At 38.4% G+C, this 17,716-nt stretch overlaps 1 protein-coding gene across 6 annotated transcripts in view; it reads left to right on the forward strand.

The window, feature by feature from the left end:
• Positions 1-17,716, forward strand: part of PCDH9 (protocadherin 9) — an 858,720-nt gene that overhangs the window by 810,192 nt on the left and 30,812 nt on the right. The gene's annotated exons all lie outside the window — the stretch shown is intronic.

Here is a 17,716-nt window from a genome sequence, read left to right on the forward strand (position 1 = left end):
AAGGATGTAACATAAGAAAGAAATGTATAAGGTGAAGCTGCTTTGTTTTTCATTTTGTTATAGTGAGGAATTACAATGGACCACCATTGAGAAGATACAGGTTGGAATATTGATTCAGTCAGTTTTGTGCTTTATGCTCCTGGGCATGTCAGTTAATCTTTTGAAAATGTAGTTATTTTATATGTAAAATCTGGATAAAAATATCATATGTGGGTATTGTGAGTATTAAATGAGGTTATCTGAGCTAATTTAGCTCAGTGCTTGGTACCTAATAGGCACACAAAAATATCTGAGGATTTGGAATACTGTTCCCATTTTTCCATCATTTCATAAATATTGACCTATTAAAGAAAATATTGTATTTTTCCTTTAAGATAACTATAAATAAAACATGCATGTTTCTCCTTTACCCATTCCTTACTTTAAATATATAATAATTAACCAATTTCTTAGTAAAGAAAAAAATTAACCTCATGACTGGTAGCTTTTGGTATCACAAACGGTAAGAGACTCCTGGCATAAAGATGTGAAGTGGGTCAAATTGCTTTTCTATTATTAGCTCCTGTCGTAAACCCATTGTCTTCTAGTACTCGTTAAATGACCTTGCCCAAGATATACACAGTCTCATCTGCCAAAACTTGGCTACGCTGCCAAAGAGGAATAATTTTAATGACTAAATTATGGGGTTGCAGAGAGAATTAAATGAGAGAATACATATAAAGTGTTTAGTACTGTGTCTGGCCTGGAATGAATTCTTTACAAATGATAGTTATTATTCATTTCTATCAATATTAATGTTTAATGTTTGTCCTATGGGTATGTCCTATGTCCTTGGATATGTACAGTTGGTTTTTAATTCTTTGGAACAATGTAAATGAGAAAAGTTTAGCCAGGAAGCTTGGTAAGAAGGCAAACAGCATTTTGATCGGTAAGATGAGCTATTTCTAAAGCTATCAAGTAACATACACATTGTTGATGATCCAGTGATTAAAGTGAGATGGAAGCTCTAGGCAAGTTGTGAAGAGAGGAATGACATAATCTGACATAGATATTGATATTCAGTCTGATTCTGTTTGAAAAATAGATGTAGAAAGCCAGAGGCAGGAAGACCAGTTAGGAGGTTACTGCAGTAATTGAGGCTGGAAGTAATGGCAGTTTGGACGAGGGTGCTTGGAATGGTGAGAAGTGTCTGATTTTGGACTTCTTACAAAGATCCACAGAATATGACTGTGCACTGAAAGTGACGTGGATTACTAGGTAGTCATATGAAACAACTACAAGATTTTTGTGTTGAGACACCAGGAGAAGAATTGATCTTTCATTGACTAAGAGTGAGACAAGGGAAAGCTGAGACAAGATAAGGTTCCGTCTGCAAAGAACGTAGTTAGAGAAGAGGTGAGAGGACTGTGCTCTGAGATGCTCCAATGCTTAGTAGTCATAACAAAGAAATTGGAGGAGTGGGCAGTGATGCCAGAGAACTCCAAGAGAGTGTTCTCACAAAGCCAAATGGAAAATATACAATATTTCAAGAAAGAGAAAGTGATCAACTCCGTCCAAAGCTGTGTGGAGAGGGAGGACATTACTTGAAGATTTCAAGCCTTTGTGAATGGGGAAATAATATTACTTTTAACACGCCTTGGGAGTCAGAAAGAAGAGGTTTCAGGAAGAAGCTAACAAATTTACTTTGGGACAAGTTGAATTCATGATATGGGTGAGATGTGAAATCAGACAGGTTTGACTTGAAGTATGAGTCTGGAGGTCAGAGCTAGGTCAGGACTGGAAGTTACAGACTGAGTATCGTATGAATAGAAATTATGTTGAGCTTTGGATTAGATAATATCAGTGAGCATGTAGAGTGAATTGAAAGCATTTTGGGAATGCTTAACGTTTAACGGTAGGATAGAAAAGATTTATCAATGGGGAAGGGCTAGGGCAGCAATATGAATAGAACCAGGACTGCATCCTATCTTTAAGTCAAGGATTTCTTTTGACTACACAAATCAGTAGCTAAAAAGGTAATCAGGCTAGTTAGTAAGAACCAGTGGTTCCCTAGCATGAACCCTTCTTACTCTATAAGATGTGCAGCTTCCGTGGGCTCCAGTTTCTCAGTTTGTAACTGGTGTCTGACATTTCCCTTCTTCACAACTTGTCTGTTTATCCAGTTGGCAGAGCGTCCACCATCCAGTAAGCCAGGTAAAGGCAGCATGACTGCTGTTGGGGACTACCATGGTGATGCTATCTCCTGTTGCTCCAAAGCCACCGGTTCTCTCATCAGCTGCTGTTGGAGACGTTGGCACTTGCTGCCCCTGGCATATTGGATGCTAGGAGTCCCACTAGGGCTTTGGGATCCACTACTGTGCAAATAGTTCTGGATTTGCCAAAGCTATGACACATCTTCTGTATTCTCCAAAGCACAATCTCACACTCTGAGACAAAAAAGGAGAAAATGTTCTTTTTCTAAGTGGATCACAAGCATTTCTGCTCTGGGGCTCAAATTCCTAACAGCCATAAATTGTCATCTCTTAGATAATGGGAACTAAGCAGCAGACAAAAAGAGTGAAAAACACAGTGCTATACTTTAAATCATTCTTTCCCCTCAACAACCAAGGCAGGCTTTCATAAATTCATTTCTTCAGCAAATATTTATTGAGAACCTCTTATGCATCAGCATCCTTCCTCCAGCAAACCTTGTCCACTGGGTGCCTTCCAATGAGGTGTTTTCCTCATGTAGTGAACCTCATCCCAGTGGAATACCATCCAAGGATCCCTCTGGATCAATTCTTGACAAACTCTCAGAACTTCAGAATCACTGCATCACTGCAGTTTCTGATTTAGGAGGCCTGGTGTGAGCTCAGGAATCTAGGTTCTGGGTAGGTCTGATTCACAGATCTGTGTGGTCACTGCCGCTTTTGGCCTCCCCTTTATACCTGGACCATACATGAGCACAAGGTTGAACTCTTAGGCTGAAACTTCTACTGTGTGAGGAAAGAGAAAGTTTACAATAGTGTGATGAGCTGTATGAGTGCTGGAGAGAAGAAAAAGAACATGGCTGTCAGAAAATAAAATATAATGGGTTGACATGGAAGTCAAATGTGACCTTGAAAAAATAACTTCAGTCAGGGGGAAGGGCGCTGAATGCCAGGGTTTAAAGGGTGATATGGAAGTGGAATCTATTAGGCATTAGGCTATTAATCATTAGGGAAGCTGGGCTGTGGAGAGAAAGGTAAATTGCAACTGTTGTTACAAGAAGGGGAAAAAGGCCTCGGTTCTTTGTCTTACCCGAGAGAAAAGAATTCAGACGGGAGACTGAAAGCACGGTATAAACAGAGGGTTTTATTAGTGTAGGAAAAGTTACTAAAGTAGAACACATCTTTGAGAATTGAAGGCGGGCCAACCCAAGAGGGGAAATGGTGGCTCTCCTTTGTTTATTCTATCTTATATCCTGGCTTAGGGGGTGGGCGTTCTCATGATTGATTGACAACTTATGTCCCTTGAGTGCTCAGGCATACTCACCTCCTTTGCACATGCTCTTACCCATGATGCACACATAAAACCCTACAGGAGGGACCCAAACCACAGTGCTAATTACATTATAATGAGCATTGGGTCATGTTAAGTCAGGTCCTTCTCTCTACTGCATAGCCACAGCATCTGATTCTAACCTGCTTCTTTGCTGGTGCTCATTTAGAGAGAGGAAAACTCTTTGAAGCCCCTTATCCTGAGCACAGGTGTACTGTTATCTTCTGGATTGTTCTCTCCCCTTTCCTCTCCCCTTGCCCGATGCTCATTTCTAGCTAACTGCCTGACACAACCATATATGCCCTCGAGAGATACAGCAATAAGGTGAGGGGAAAGTGTTTTTGTGGTTGGATTTTGTTGCTCTGTTTTTTGACAGGGGGGAAGTTATTGTATATTTCTATGGTGAGGGGAGCCTCAGATAGGGAAACAGAAGTGTGTGATTGGGGAGAAATGATTTATTGGCCAAGATCTAGTTGTGTGCAGGGAAGCCAGCAAGACTCTAGGAGTGTGACAGAAAAGGGGGTAAAAGAAAACAGGTGAAAGATTAGAGGCAAAGCAGAGGATGGTTTGACTCTCTGTCTCTGAGAGACTAACAAAGAAAAGGAATGAGTATAAAGGAGAAAAGATTAAAAAAAAAAATGAGAGCTTTGACAGTCCCAGTTAACTAACAGATGCTGTCATTTGCCAAGAATGAGGTGTTTCAGCCTGGACTGAGGGCTGAGGACACACCACCATGTTGAATTCTCCCCTGAGTCAACAGGCAATGATGAAAGGAAGTGCTGCACACCAGTGAGGGCCGGGTTGAGGTTGAACGGCACAGATTTCTAGAAGACCCTGTCAGCGCCAGTTTCGGAGCCGCTCCAGCAGTAGCTGGCAGCTTAGGAGAGAAGCAGAAAAGCAGGAGGGAGGCTTTTGCAGGGAAGAATTAGCCAGGATGGCAAAGTGGAGGGTCAGCAGAGAGAGGCTTGATAAGGTCCTTGCAGGAGTCCCCAGAGTGGCTGTCTGTGGGGCAAAGGCTGGGCACCAGGGCAGGAGGGGCCGGAAAGGAGTTAATAAATCAGGGAGTAGGGTGCCCCTGAGGTATGTGAGGTCTCAGTTAGGATGAAGAACTCAATCTGCCAGTGCAGGAAAGAAAATAAGGAGCATCTGGCTTGTACCTGATTTCAGAAGTCAGGTTCTGTGGGGAGTGGTACCATACCAAGTGGTAGAATCATTTTTGCCTATGTTGACATTTGTTTTAGTTTCTAATTTGCAGTCTCAACCATAGCCTCAGGCCTGAAACATTACATTTTGAGTTCACCGAATGATAAGGGAATTGTGCGTGTTAAAAATATTTTTCTATCTTAAACAGTGCGATTCACTAAAACTATTAAAATTCAAGATGTAAATGCAAACTACTATTGCATTCTATTTGTGTATTACATACATTCAGAAACACGAATACATTAAAATGCACTCGATATGCAATTGAGCGGGTGCTTTAATATATTTTTCTTTGGAGACGTTCTTAAATTTCCTGTGCCAGGTACATTTTATATCACTGTATAAAATTTATATAGCTAGCTGTAACTTATAATTGTAATACATAGTACACTTTTAGTTGTAAAGATGTGTTCTTTTGACACACAACCCCTCAAGGATTGAAAGAGTTAACGTACCCCCAGAATCCTAAATTGAATACAATGGAATGACTTTATTTGGGGGAAATTGGCATTTTTCTTTTCATTACTGTTGTTGCTTTTGTTATGACTCCTATGCACTCATTCAGAATTAATAAAAACTTTTCTCAGTGTGTTTGTGATTCATAGATTCCTACAGCTGGGAGGTGCCATTTGTGTTAGTCTGGGTTAGTACCTCACTCTCAGGATGTGTAAAGCCATGCCAAGACAGGCATGAGGGGAGCGCTGGGTAGAGGGGAGCTGGGCCTCGGACCTCCAGCCAGTTGTCTCTGAACTGTGTAGCTCAGGCATTCTGTCTCATGGCGGAAGAGATTTTAGGAAGAAAACTCACATTCCCACATTTCCATAAGTACCCTTGCAGAAGCTCAGGCCATCCCCTCAACCCCGCGGGCCATATCGGGAGCATTGCTGAAATGCTGCATTGAGACGGATGGGTGTCTATAGGAATGTCAGCCCCTGGTATTGATTCTAAAGGTGTGGACCCTCTCACAGAATCAGTCGCCTCACCTTTCTTTCAGCACTGAGAGAAAAAGTCATGCTTTTACCACAAAAGGTTATTTCAACAACCACATTTTCTAAGCTCTTGGAACCCACGCAGCAGTGCATGCGGCAGGTGTGTTCCTTTATGCACAAAAACCCCTGGTCCGGAATGACTCACTCAGTGGTCGTGTGCTCATCATGGAAAATAACCTAAGATGGGTGATGACAAGAGGCTCCTAATTCTGGCTGTTTGTGGGTATTTGAGAGCAATCAAGAAATGCTCGCTGTTTTGTTCCTACTTCAAGAAGAGGAAAAAATACTCTGTATTAATTGGATGCATTTGGCTCGGTCGTCTAAGTGTGACAAATAGAAACGTGCCAAACTGCTGGGAGATAATTTGGGTCATCTGCAAATCACTGTGCCTGCCAGTTTGCAGACAATTCCTAGTCCTCGTGGTCTGTCACATTTCTTTTCCATTAGCTATTTACCATCTGACGAGTGAAAGTGTGCACCAGTTTATTTTTTGGAAAAAAAAAGATACTCTGTTTTATTGATGCTTTTCCCTTTACAAGCTTATTGTTGTGTGATCTACACTCCAGTGCCTTTGCAAATACACACAAGGATCTTGCCCCGAAGTAGTGAGTGCTAGAGTAAGAGATGGAAAAAACATTGTTGAGCCTGACTAGTCTGCTTTATTACAGGAAATGACAGTTGTTTTTGGATTAACTCAGACTCAGGATGTGCGTCAAGATACCTGAAGGAGTAACAGTGACAGTGGACCAACACATCTCGGTGCTAGGACTGAACAGCAGACAGCTTTCCTGCTCTGTGACTGAGGTCTGAATCAGTCTTATGCCTGAGTTTACAGGAAATTCAGTGTGGACCTTTTATTTACAAACAGGGAGTACTTGCCAAGGTGGAATAATAAAAAAAAAAAAAAAAAAAAAAACAGCTGATTAATCAGCAGGCAGCCTTCATCTTGAAGGGCCTCAGTGCCCGGCCCCTTTCAATGTTCAGGAGATGGGCCTTGTGTGAGAGAGATGCAGTGTGGAAATGCCTTTGATAGCTCCCTGATTGAGTCTATCTGGCTTTGGAAAGGGACAGGACTAGGTTTAAACAACCCTGCCTGATAGAACACGGCGTGTGCATGGCTGGAAAAAAAATTACCTCATTATAGCTCAGTGCTGTTGCCCTTTGGAGTAAAATGAGAGAAAAGCTTGCTCTGGTACTTCTGCTGATAAAATTCACTTTCTGGAACACAACCAAATCCCAGCATATATCATCGGAGAGAAATAAAGCAGTCAAAAAATTGTATTCCTAAATAGGCCTGGAACATCTTGGCAACTGCTAAAGCAACACAAATAAGGAACAGTGCCCTACTAGCTTGACCCTTAAATTATGCAGCTGTTCATTACCCGAATTATACATCTCAGGCTGCCCTTTGGAATCAGGCGTGAAGCACAGCGCTGGAACAATCCCTGAATTATAGCACAATAAGAAAGACCTCCTAACGTGTCACATGCATGCACTGGAAGATAAGAAAGGCCAGCTTAAGTTCTTGGCATTTTAAAGACGGCAATCAAGAAAGCCTTTGAATTCCTCAGTTTTCTTTTTCTGCAATTCATTTGCATTTTTGTGTTAGTTAGACAAAGAATCTCATTCATGTGTCAGCAGTCCAGCGTCAGTCTTCTGCTCCAGAGATGTGCATGTGTGTTTGGGTTTAAGCAGCATGGTATTTACAGATGGGACAGTGAAAAAAAAATTAATGGAAAAAAAAAACAAAACATTAATAACCACAGCAGCAAGCCTGCCATATTTAGAGAGGAAGTAAGGACAGCAGGCATGATCCCAAAGAATAAAAACCTTATAAAAATAGAGCTGTCAGAGAGCTTAAGGGCAGGACTTCAAAATTTATTTTGCCCCAGTACTGGATGTTACATTTCTACTGAAAGTGAAACATATGTCTCTAGCTACCTTGAGACTTGAGGAACACGACTGGTACACTTTGTTATGATAAGATTCACATTCCTTCACGGTATTATATTCACAAAACTTACATCTGCGTCCACTTGGTTGTGTTAATAACATGTGGGTGCCCTTTTGAACTACTATCAGGTTAAGAAGGAGAAGAATTTATTTTTTCATCCAGTTTATCCTTTTTTTTGGACAGAGGCTATTGAGGAGACTGACATTTTGTATCAGATTTTGTACTTAAATTACATGGGTAAATTAAATTTTTACAATTCCCTTTTTGATGAATATTTGGGATATGATTTAAGATATTTTCTTGCCTAAAGCAAATAAAGATTTACATAAAGTAAAGATTATGTGTGAGGTGAGTGTTGTATTAGACTAATTTAGGTGACTGTCAAGTTTAGTTTAAGTCCTCCCCCACCACCGTGTCCCCAGTTTGGCTGTCTGAGCCCCCTTCCATCCCTCACCCTTCCCAAATCTAGTATCAGAGGAAGAATGCCCCTCCTCGAAGATGTCCCCGTCAGTCTGGGAATCCATGAATATGGTACTTTACATTGCAAAAGGGATCTTGCAGGTTTTGATTATGTACCTTAAAATGTGGAAATTCAATTTAATCATATAAACCCTTAAAAGCAGATAATTTTCTTTGGCTGAAGCCGGAAGATATAGGTAGAGGAAGTCCAAGAGATTTAAAGTGGGAGAAGGACTCATAGATTGCTGGTGCTTAGAAGGTAGATGGGGTAGGGGGTCAGGAATCCAGGAATCTGGGAGACCTTAAGATCAGAGGGTGGCTCCCAGCTGACAGCCACCCAGAAAGCAGATCCTCCACCCAAAAACTGCAAGAAACTGATGTAGGCTATGAACTTGAATGTGCTTGGCAGTCTTTTCATTCTCAAACCTCCAGAAAGGAATGTGGTGTTGATGATACCTCAATTCTGGCTTTGTGAGACCCTAAGCCAAGAACCCAGATGAGTCACTCTATACCCAGACTTCTGACCTGCACAACTGTGAGATAATGAGAGGATTCTGTTAAGCCATTCATTTTGGGTAATTTGTTATGCTAACAATAGGAAATTAATATACCTGTCTTCTGGTATTCGTTTCTGAGGTTTTCCCTTTATGTAACTATTTTCAGTTTACCTGTTTTTTTATTTATGGAATTAAATACTTGTTACCAGCTACAGCAGTTAAAGGTGCCAGCGAAGTTGTCAGGAGTTGTTTGTTTATTGCTTGTTTGCTTATTTGGGGAGTGATAATGAAAAGTGATTCCTGATCACCAAAAACAAGAGTTAGAAGGTAGTGGAGTGTAATATTTGATTAAATGGACTCTGGAGACAGACTGCAAGGGTTTGAATCCTGACTCTACCACTTGCTAGCTGAGGGACCTCAGGCAAGTTACTTAACCTCTCTGTGCCTCAATTTCTTATCTGTAAAGTAAAATAATAATAGTACCTATTTTGTTACGCAGAGTAAGTTAATACATGTAACATGCAGCAGAGTAAGTACTTTATAAATATTATTTTAAATATTATTAAAATTGTCCATCTTTATAATTGTAAATAATGCATTTAGCTATTTCAATAGGAACCCTCACTTAAGATAAGAATTGTCATGTTGTATTAATTTTCTAGTATGTTAAAAAATCTAACAGTAACTTTCCTTGTGCTGAACATTTTGAAGCAGAATTGATATTTCTTTTAAAATCGAAACAGGTGCACAGGTGATATTGAGTCAACCCAGATGGCAGATGTCATCACAATATGGACATTTAAAAATCTCTACGTTCAAATGTATTTTAATGTCAATGAGATTGAGTTAACGGTTTTCATAAAAATTCTTGCCTTTCTAAAATGATGTCAAGTTTCTCCCTTTGAACTTATGAGGACATAAGCAATGAGCCTGCTGTCCCCACCCAGCCCAGAGCAGAAGAGGCAAGAGTCCCCTTTTTCACTTTTGCAGTTTTCCTGAGACCTCCCTCTGACCAAGGTGGACACTTACAGCCTGTGCAGCTGTGAGCAGAGCGTATGTAAACACACACTTCGGCTGTGCATATTTATGCCTCCCTGGAGCGCCATGGGGCCACACACCCTCCTCATCTCTGCCTGTGTTCTGCCCCCACCACGCTCTCATTCTGGAGATTTATGACCCTTGCTACACCAAAGCCCTGTGCTGTTAGTGCAAGAATCGTTCCTGCAAACCAGCTCTGTGCAGGTGTCCACCTGGCACCTCAGGACACACAGAGATGTAGGACGTTTGTTTTCTCTTCAGGTCACTTGTGCAGTCCAAAATCAACAGCGTCATTAATTAGATCAGTGCTTCTCCAGCTCCAGTATGCACAGGAATCATGGATGCTTCACTGAAATGCAGATTTAGGAGATCTGAGGTGGGGCTGAGAGTCAGTATTTCTAACAACCTCCCAAGTGATGATACCCCAGTTACAGTCCCTACCCCACACTGTGCAGGGCAAAATATTAGAGTGCCATTTAAATTTTAAGTAATTAAATTTCTTTTTTAGCAAGTCATTGTCACCTATGAATAAGTGACAATTTTATTGTGAATATGCACTCAATTCTTCATCATTTCACAATACATTTTACTATGAAAATAGAGATTTGGGGTATCTGCTCTTATATAAGGACAATTATAATCAAGCTAAAGGCCTCTGTGTTGAACTTAAATCATTTCTCTTGAAATAAAAATATCTGATACAGGGACTTTAGTATTAACGCATACAGAAAACCTAGTAAAAGACATTCTCTAGTAATTCAGATTTTGGAAAAGAGTGTCAGTTTACCTCTGAACTACTTGTAGCAAATAACCTCCTTGTATAAGGGAGCATATAGTTTACCTGGGATTTATGTAAGAAGTAAATGAATCAATCATGTAAACAACTTAGAAAAATGTCTATATTAAAGGAATAAACACTTTTCAAGAAATTCAGCAGGTCTAAAAGGGTATATATTTGGCAGACCCATATTGAAGCACCTTTTTAAGAGACAGTTGAGCTGATGTTGTGGAGTTACCAGTCTATAGGCAAAGCTAAAATGTGGAAGGAACTGTTTCGTTTGTCATTCAGAAGCTAGATCTAGCCTTGCTAGTGTTTCATATCATTTAGAATAATTCTAAGCCCATGGGTTTGGGGGAGGAAAAACAAACCACAAAGTAGAAAAGTATCACCATGAAAACTATTCCCTCAGGAAAAAAATACAGTATCTTTGATATTTCCCAATTCAGAATGTCTCCTAGCTGAGAAAATTTGCTGGGATCAAACTAGTTGAGAACAAAATAGAAAAGATCCTCAGGACATCTAAAACGTCAGCCAACTCTTACCAAATGAACTTTGGTTTCATACCTAAGGAGTGGAATTTGAAATGTTTAAAAATAATATAGTCTCATCACATTACTTACTTGGTGACTGGATATTTGTATCTACTCTGGAGTTTCTAATTTCCAAGTAGAAATTCTAATTATCGTTTCTCATTCTGATCATTTGTAATGATTGAGGAAAGCAGTGGATAAGCTTCGGTTTTAAAAAGTTTCTCTCTCCTCATATTTTCCCTCAAGTAACCTTGCTTAGGGACTCTGAAGGAGGAAGTTTATGTCAATAGGTTACTGAGCTTGAGGAACAATAGATTTTTAAGAGGTGGCAAGGGAGTCTACTTCAAAGAGAATGAAATTATATGCCAAGAGAAAGAAAAAATGAATAAAGAGCATTTTTTATATGATGGAGGCTTGAAGAAAACTAAAGAAGTGAACTAGAATAAGCCACAGGTTGCTATAATATTCAGGTTTTTTTTTTTTTAAGTGCCTGCAAGGTGTTGGATAAAGTTTTTTTTTTTTTCCCATTCTGCTATTTGAGTCTACCATGATCGCATGTTCAAAAAGATTAAAGTTAGAGGAAAACTAATGCATGTATTTTATTCACTCCCTGATGTTTGAAAATAAAGCAATGCATACACTTGACTGCAAAACATATAATCGTGATATGGTGTATTTGCTTAGATCTTTATTCTAAAAGTCTAGTACTTTAGGTAAATTATCTCAAAAAATTTCAACATAACATCTGTGATGTAAGAGGCAAGGAAAACATTTCTTTTATTAGAAAAACTGACTCATGATTAATGCAATTGGAAAGTCAAGAGTACTCAGGCCATCTCTAAGACTTGAGATAAGCAAAGAGATGTACAAAGAGATTTCTTAAGATTATTCTTGTGCCTCTTTTGGTTCTCATTACTATATACTATAGAAAATTGAAATAAATACCTTACTGGCCTGTGATAAAGGTGAAAGCCGTGCTTAGAGTGGAAGTTATGTTTTCTCTCTTCTGGTCTAATAACACGTTCAGACTACTACCTATGTGAAAAGCTCCAGTCTCCTGAAACTAAAAGATGTGCATGTTGGTGGTGAACAGTTTCATTAATAATTTCAAATCATACGTTGCCAAGGATCTGCCACTGTTGCAAGTTATGGCTATTTGGAGTTTTCGTGTTTTTCTGCCAATGTGAAAATTGGTTTTGCGGGATGGTTTATTGCTGCTTCTTGACTTCTTTTTTTCCTCCTCCACCAAGAGAATACTTCTGTTCTGCAGAAGCAATGGAAGCCTAAAAAGATAGAACGTTTTCATGTCAGAAAAATTAAAGTCATAAAGGAGATAGATTTCCAGAATTAAATTAGAATTGAACAAGTCAGTTATGTGTACATCCATCAGCCCAGTGGTCAGGATCTCATTTCCACTGAAGCAAACTTAGCTAGAGGGCAGATAGAATTTCTGCACAGAGAAACCCCCCACATCTTTCACAGCAAATTATGCTGAGAATAGAAAGCCTTCACCTGCAATGAGTATGTCTTTGAAAAAGGACCTTCTTCTGTTTAAGAACACTATTAATTATGTTTACAAAATATTCTAAATAAGAATGAAACCAAATATGAGTTTGGGGATGGACTTACTGATCCTGTCTTACCCAGAATATAAATAACATCAACCCATGTGCATTCATTTCTTACCCTATTATAGCTAGTAAACCCCTTCTTTTGATTATCAGTGATCAGAAATTATTAAATTAATACTCACCAGTATTACTAGATAATGTTTATGCTACATAATGTTTTTAATATGTCAGAAATATGTTCACATATATATGAGTCAATTAGGACTCATAATTTTGCCCTTCAACCAGTGACACAGGAAGCTAGATGTCAGGGAGGCAGAAAAGGAAGGACAAAGAAAGTGAAACATATTATTGGGCACCTACTATGTGCTGTGTGACATGATTTTAGTCTCATGTTTTAACAAGCTTCACGACTTTTCAGAGGTAGGCATTACTATCCAAAACTTTATAGAATTGAAAACTGAAATTCTGGCTGACTAAGTTACCCAAAGTCACAAGGCTCACATGTAGATTACATGGTTTGTCTGGGGCCAAGTCCATCTGAATCTAATGCAGAAGGATAAAGCATTCACCAATTGTGAATGATCTCTGTACCCACCCTCATGGTGTATGTTATCCAGCCCTTCTGCCATATTCTCAGTGGTACAATAATTTTCTAAAATCAAGAGCACAGATTTCTCTCCCAAGTTCATTCAAAAGATTTATTTGATTAAATTAATTTTTATTTTAAATAAATGTGTCTCAAATAAATTAGAAATCCACTGTCCTTTATTTAGAACATTTATATATAATACCTACTATTATATTATATGTTGTTATGTTATATGCCTATAATAGATTGAGCTAGAGTTAAGGGTTTTCTTAAACTTAAGGAATGTTAAGAAAGGTTTTGAGGTTGATAACAACCTCACAAGTGCCTTGTAAAACTTTAAAATATCATTAAGTGATGAGCAGTCCTTGACTTAGATTCAGAAATTAAAGTCATTCACAGATATTAAAGGTCAATTAGTCTGTATTTTGGTTTTTGTTTGCATTTTTTTTCACAAGTACCCTCAGGTGAGTTTATAGCCAATGGGGACAGTTCTAAAATATTAAACCATGGAATTGAAATCCAATAGCATTAAGTCTTAGGATGAAACGAAGTTTTAAGAGGGATGTGACCATTCTAAAAGCCAGATATGATGGCCTCAGACCTTAGTTCCCAAGGGCCTTCCAGGATGGAAAACTTTAAAGCCAATCAACACTGGGCCCTTTAATGAACTCCCCTAGTTTTTCCAAGAATAGTTACCTTTTTTGTGCTTATTATTTCAGAGACCAAATCAAATATCAGGACATATTTTTCAGAGCAATCATAAATTTCTAAATATATGTAAGTTGAATGGGAAGTCATAATTATTATTGAGCCTAATTTGACCTCATGTCATTTTCAGTATTTTTTATAAAATGCTCTAAGTTTGATATTGGAAAGACACCAAATATTCCCTTATTTTTATGACATTCTCATGATGAGTTCATATACATAGTCATTAAACCCTTTATTTAGTATTTTAGATTGATTCATGTACAAATATCTTCAAGTTCTATTTTAGGGAAAAAGACTACTCTCTAAGAAAAAAATCTTTTTAAAAGAAAATTATCTACTTCAATGGAACATTTTATTATTTATTATTTCTGTTCATTTTGTTTTATTTTTTAATTTTTAACTTTTAGATAGTTTGCATATAATATAATTTAATCGAACCTGCCTATACTTAGTTGCTAAGAGATCTGGGGGATTTGGAGTTGGAAAGAAACTGATTCTTATGAGACACAAGAGACAATATTCTGGGCTGAGGTTTACAAAACAGTTTAAAAATAGAATCTATACTGACATTCCATAGGATAAGGAAAAAAGTGATGTTGAGGAGCCACAAATTGCCAACATACATTTTGCCATTTACAACTTAGAAAATATATCCATTTTAAAATTTTAACTCCAGCCTACTTTGTCTGAGTAACAAAGCTCATTTATTTATTTCACACGTAAAGTAAAAAAAAATTAAATTGTTTTTAATCCATTCAATTCTCATCAAAGATTATTTGGCATTTTTAAGAGCATCTGTAGACTATTATATATTAACATATTTTTCATATTTTGTTAATTTACATTATACTATTTTTATTCAGTGATTCTTATTATTAAAATAATTGAGATAGCTCTGCTTTTTCCAGAGTGTGAGATCATCCTTCTAACTCAGTCTGACCAGTTCTAAAATGAATAGTGTAGGCCATATTAGGCCTGGATTTTAATTTTGCATTTGCACACCAAATCCTGGCCCACGGCTAGCACTCCAAACATGTGTTTTCAGCTTGTATATAGTACTGCGGATTTTGTAAGCAAACAACATCTTGCAACTTGAAGCCTTTGGGTAGGGTACTGAAATATGGGAAAAATGATTTGTTCTGTGTACCTATTTTTAAGTGACACTTTAAATTGATAATGTTAAGATGATCTGAAGTACAGCTGTCACTCCTGTGAGTAGGGAGTGGGTTCTTATAGACCTCTTTCACTGGGGCCTTCCATATCTGCTTGTATTTGGAAGGATTCTCTTTCCATCCTGTGTCTGAAAGGGTGGAAACTTCCCTTATCCCCCTCTAGGTTTTTTGGCTGGTCTAATAATGAAATTGACATAAGACAGATTAACAGGAGAAAAACACATTTCACACATACAAGAGCTCGCCCCATAAAAATGTGAGACTCACAGGCAGTCAGGTAGTTGGTGTTTATATGCCATCTGAGCTATGGAGAAGCTGGAAGGGGTCTGGGGCTTCAAACAGGAGGAAGACAATTCACAGGAAGATGAGAAGAGCAAATGTTTGGTAAACAAATATTTGCCCTACCATGCAGGCAAGTCCTTCTGGTATAAAAAGGTATCTCTGGTAACAGCTTTCTTTCTGATCCAGGCCACTGATCTAAAAATATTTTCAGGCAGTTAATGGGGTTGGGGGGTAAAAGATTCTTACTGAGTCTGCTGGGCCCTGGATTGTCCTCAGCTTAAAGTAATCACGTGCCAAAGTGACACATTCAGGGGGGTCATGTTCTGCTTCCCTTCATGACCTTTTCCACACACGAGAGCCTAACTTTAGAAGGGGCCACCCAGAGCATGTTGGAGATGTAGCTGGACATCTATTCTTACAGGCTTTTCCAGCGTGTGTTCTGCCAGAGGCCAGGTCATTGCTGAATCACTCTTACCCAGCAAACCTTGCTTGACAGTGACAATGTAGGCCTCCTGAGCCATGCTATCAAATTCTGCAGAAGCCCCTTGTCCTTTTTACTAATGTTTTACCAGATTATAAAGAGAAGAGTCAAGTTCCTCTTGTTTACTGTTAAAGATCATTAAAAACTGCCAAGAAGAAAGGTTGCTGGGGCAAACCACATTTCACAAGAAGGGAATATTTCATTCTGCCTACCATTGTGGCCAAAAGTATGTTTTGTAATCAGACAACCTTGGGTTTAAGGGCTGGCTTGGCCACTTATTAGCTCAGCTATTTCGTGCAAATTAATGTCTCTGACTTTCTGTTTCTGCTTTGCTAAAATAAAAATAGAAAGATTCACCTCGCAAGGTTATTAATTTCAAAAGATAATGCAAATCCAATACTTGGCATGGTGCCTGGTACATAAGTACTCAAAACATGTTAGTTTTGGATTTTTTTTTCATTTAATTTTTTTTTTATGCTGGTGTTGGTAATTTTTGCTGTTAACACAATTATCTAACAAGCTAACAAGCTAGGAAATATATACATATTAAATGGATTGAGCACGTACAAAGGGTCAGAGCAGACTTTGTGTTAAAAGGAGATAAGTAAGAGATGAGAAAATTCTCAAATATCAAAGAGGGAGGAAGGAATTAAGATCCAGAAATTTAATACTTTGAAGTAAGCAGAATTCAGGTGTCCATCTAATGCTTTCCCTTCTATGTCCTGCTGGGCTGACTTGTAAGAGCAGCCTGAAGCCGATGGTTAAGACTTTTGTAGGAGATGCTTTTGACTTAGGTAACTCTGATGTGATGGAAAAGCTGAAAAGTTTGGAGTCACTTATATTGCAAAGGTCTGGGCAAAATTCAGCCTCATTTGTCATCCACTTAAAGTTGTAAAAGTACCTATATCTTAGGGGTGTGTGTGTGTGTGTGTGTGTGTGTGTGTGTATGTGTGTGAAAATCAACAGTATGAAATTAATGAATACAAATGTGCTGTAAAACTTTAAACTGTGATTTGAGGGAGTTGCCAAGGATAATAGGGACCTCCTTAGTTAGCATGTATGATTACAGGTTCAAGTAAGAAGGGCCATGCTATTATCTGTTCTTTATAAAATATGAATCAAAAGAAAAATTTGTGTTGCAAGAATAGGAGTCTGTGCCCCATTCATAATCATTGCACTAAGTGAACACCAAAAGTGAATCATAAAGAAAAGTTAGTTGGATAGGATAATCTGACCAGAAAGCTTTTTTTTTTTTAATAGAGCAGACTTACTTGCTATGAGGACTCATATTAGTGAGGGTTCTCCAGAGAAACAGAACAATAGAATATATATATGGATAGAGATAGGCAGAGACAAAGACAGAGAGAGACAGAGATTTATTTTAAGGAGTTAGTTCATATGACTGTGGAAGCTGGTAAGTCCAAAAGTCTGCAGGGAGGAATGACAAGCTAGAGACCTTGGGAAGAATTACTGTTGCAGTCTGGAGGCAGAATTCCTTGGGGAAAGTCTGTCTTTTAGCTCTTAAGGCCTTCAACTATAGGTGAGGCCCACCCTCATTAGGGAGATGATCTGCTTTACTCAAAGTCAACTAATTGAAATTAATCTCACCTTACAAATATCTTCACAGTGACATCTCGGCTGGTGTTCGTCAAAATACCTGGGAATCGTGACCCACCCAAATTGATGCTTACAATTAACCATCATAGGGTTGTATCCATATTTTTTTCAGAATGGAATTCAAATCACTTTGTTATTAACTAATCATTCTATTACTAATAAACATTGCAAGCACCAGAGGCAAACATACAATAAAATATCCCTTCAAAATCTATTTCTGAAAGAAATATCTTTTATTTTATTTTTTTTCTTTCTTCCCCTTTTAAAATCCACAATTTTTATAACAACAACAACAAAAGAAACAAAATCTGAAACACTGA

Source organism: Camelus ferus, chromosome 14, assembly GCF_009834535.1.
Source record: "Camelus ferus isolate YT-003-E chromosome 14, BCGSAC_Cfer_1.0, whole genome shotgun sequence".
Lineage (NCBI taxonomy): Eukaryota > Metazoa > Chordata > Mammalia > Artiodactyla > Camelidae > Camelus > Camelus ferus.